This window comes from Oryx dammah, unplaced genomic scaffold, assembly GCF_014754425.2.
Source record: "Oryx dammah isolate SB20612 unplaced genomic scaffold, SCBI_Odam_1.1 HiC_scaffold_25, whole genome shotgun sequence".
NCBI classification, from domain to species: domain Eukaryota; kingdom Metazoa; phylum Chordata; class Mammalia; order Artiodactyla; family Bovidae; genus Oryx; species Oryx dammah.
In genome coordinates, this window is record NW_024070209.1 from 28,268,560 (window position 1) to 28,271,973 (window position 3,414).

The following is a 3,414-nucleotide window of genomic DNA, read 5'->3' on the forward strand; positions in this document are numbered from 1 at the left end:
GACTCAATGGACATGGGTTTGGGTGAACTCCGGGAGTTAGTGATGGACAGGGAGGCCTGGCGCGCTGCGGTTCATAGGGTCACAAAGAGTCAGACACGACTGAGTGACTGAACTGAACTGAACTAGAGTGACAAGAAATATGAGAGATTTTTAAAAGAAATGATCACTAAGATGAAGAAATCAAAATAAGATGATGATTATATTAATAAAGGTTTTTATACATAAAAAATGCATATAATAAAACTGAGGCTTACTTTACTCAACTAGACTATAACAAAGACAAAAGTTACATTTAACAATCTTTAATTTATATAGTTGAGCTAACAGAAGAAAGAAACCAAGAATGAGTTTTCACCTATCATGAAAAGTATAGATTTTGCCTCAGGGGAAAGAACTACAGAAATTGCTTTCAACGAAGGAACTGATTTAAAAGAACACTGGAGGCAAGCCGACAACAATGGCACTAGTGTGACTGGTAAATAAAGAAACACATAAGCCAGACTTTTGGTCTAAAACCTAGAAGCGTTCTTTGTGCTAACATAGAGTATATGGTTGGAATTTGTTTCTAGGAGAAACAGGGCCAACTGTGCCAATAAATAATGATACTTTTTGGTAAAATCCAAAGACTATACATAGCATTATACATGGAGAGTCTTGATAAAACACAGATCAAACTTGATGTCGTGGTAACAACAAGACATGTAATGGAAACACAAACTAAACATTCTTAGAAGGTGCTGTTCTGTGCTTAGTTGCTCGGTCATGCCCAACTCTTTGCAACGCTATGGACTGTAGCCCACCAGGCTCCTCTGTCCATGGGGATTCTCCAGGCAAGAATACTGGAGTGGGTTGCCGTATCCTCCCTCCAGGGGATCTTCCCAACCCAGGGATCGAATCCAGGTCTCCTGCATTGCAGGCGGATTCTTTACTATCTGAGCCACCAAGGAAACCCAAGAATACTGGAGTGGGTAGTCTGTCCCTTCTCCAGGGGTTCTTTCCAACCCAGGAATTGAACCAGGGTCTCCTGCATTGCAGGCGGATTCTTTACCAGCTGAGCTACCAGGGAAGCCTGTTCTTAGAATAAATATAGTTAATTTAGACAAGATAATAAATACACTAGGTGAGTTAAGTAAAACAATACAAGACCCTCAAATAAAGAGTACATTGTGGGCTCTGATAGAAGATGATTTTAATTTGCAAATCCACAGTTAGTTGGCATAAACTTTTACTTGCTATTAATACTGTAGATAAACTTACCAAAAAACCAGGCAGAGCAACATTTGCCTGTTTTACTTTTAAAAAGAAAGGATTAGAAAAGATGCTCAACATCACTCATTATTAGAGAAATGCAAATCAAAACCACAATGAGGTACCACTTCACAACAGTCAGAATGTCTGCGATCCAAAAATCTGCAAGCAATAAATGCTGGAGAGGATGTGGAGAGAGGGGAACCCTCCTACACTGTTGGTGGGAATGCAAACTAGTACAGCCACTTTGGAGAACAGTGTGGAGATTCCTTAAAAAATTGCAAATAGAAATGCCTTATGACCCAGCAATCCCACTGTTGGGCATACACACAGAGGAAACCAGAATTGAAAGAGACACATGTACCCCAATGTTCATTGCAGCACTGTTTATAATAGCCAGGACATGGAAACAACCTAGATGTCCATCAGTAGATGAATGGATAAGAAAGCTGTGGTACATATACACAATGGAGTATTACTCAGCCATTAAAAAGAATACATTTGAATCAGTTCTGCTGAGATGGATGAAACTGGAGCCGATTATACAGAGTGAAGTGAGCCAGAAAGAAAAACACCAATACAGTATACTAACACATATATATGGAATTTAGGAAGATGGCAATGATGACCCTGTATGCAGGACAGCAAAAAAGACACAGATGTGTATAGCGGACTTTTGGACTCAGAGGGTGAGGGAGAGGGTGTGATGATTTGGGAGAATGGCATTGAAACATGTATAATATCATGTAAGAATCGAAATGCCAGTCTATGTCTGATGCAGGATATGACATGCTTGGAGCTGACGCGCGGGGATGACCCAGAGAGATGATGTAGGGAGGGGGGTGGGAGGGGGGCTCATGTTTGGGAACGCATGTACACCTGTGGTGGATTCATGTCAATCTATGCCAAAACCAATACAGAATTGTAAAGTAAAAATTAAAAATAAATAAATTAATTAAAAAAATAAAAATAAAAAAATAAAAAATAAAAATAAATAAAAATAAAAAGAAAGGATTAAAAACTCTTAAAAATTTGTAGTGAAAATGATTTTTCAGTCAAAAGAAACATGAGAATATGCAAAAATGTGACATTCCAATAAGTTATGAGAAATTTAAATAATTAAACTATTTGCATGAATATGAGGAAAAGCATTCACATACAAACATGCTCCCAAATAATTTTTACAATTTATTTTCTGACAATTACAGTTCAAAATATAATCTTGACTGAAAGAAATTTGGAAAAAAAAAAAGAGCAACCAATGCTGCTTTCAGGTTTTTTTGGTAAAGTCTAACTAAGCATTGAAAAGTGTGAGAAAAGAACTTACATACAGTAGGGATTCAGATATTGCTTTAGTTTATAAGGATTTATTTAATGAAATAAAAATATATCGCTATATTTCTGCAGTAACAAGTTATGTTAAACAATCCCATTACAATGATTATACTTATATGTAAATTTTTATTCATTCCAATTGAATTAATGCTATAGGTAGCTTATTGAAAATTTCAGTTGCTACTGCCTCAGCAGAGAGAAGTTTCTCCAATTAAAATTAATTTTAAAGATTGAGAACTATAAAGGTTCAAGAAAGGATGTCTAATTTGGCATTACTGTCAAACTCAAATTATGTGAAAGCTTTGCCTATAACTCCATAATTATTAATTTTATTTAAAATAAGAAAAATGCTTAATCAAAACATTATTAGAACACCCAGATACACCTAATAAAAACTAAATTCAATTGTCTTTGATCTTTTACCAACTCAAACCCTAAAAGCCACAGCTTTCACATAGTTTTCAATTTTATTGTTGTACAGTTTTACTTGTTAAGGAGCAATATGTGGTGTTATTTTAAATATATATTGTAAACATTTGCAATGTAAGCCTTCATTTGTACTCTTGCCCTAAACTCCACAAATGCTTGGGATGGGTATTTGCAACAGAAAAGAGAGATATAACCAAAAGCTGAGTCTTTGAAAATATTAATAAAACTGATAAATCCTGGTGACATTACTGAAGTAAAAAAAGAAACTTCAAATACCTAATATTATGAATAAAAAAGGGGCATTAAAAGGGGGGCATCACCACTGATTCTGTATGCACTGTAAAGATTATAAAAGATACTCTGAACAACTTAAACCAAGAAATTTGAAAATCTGGATGAAAT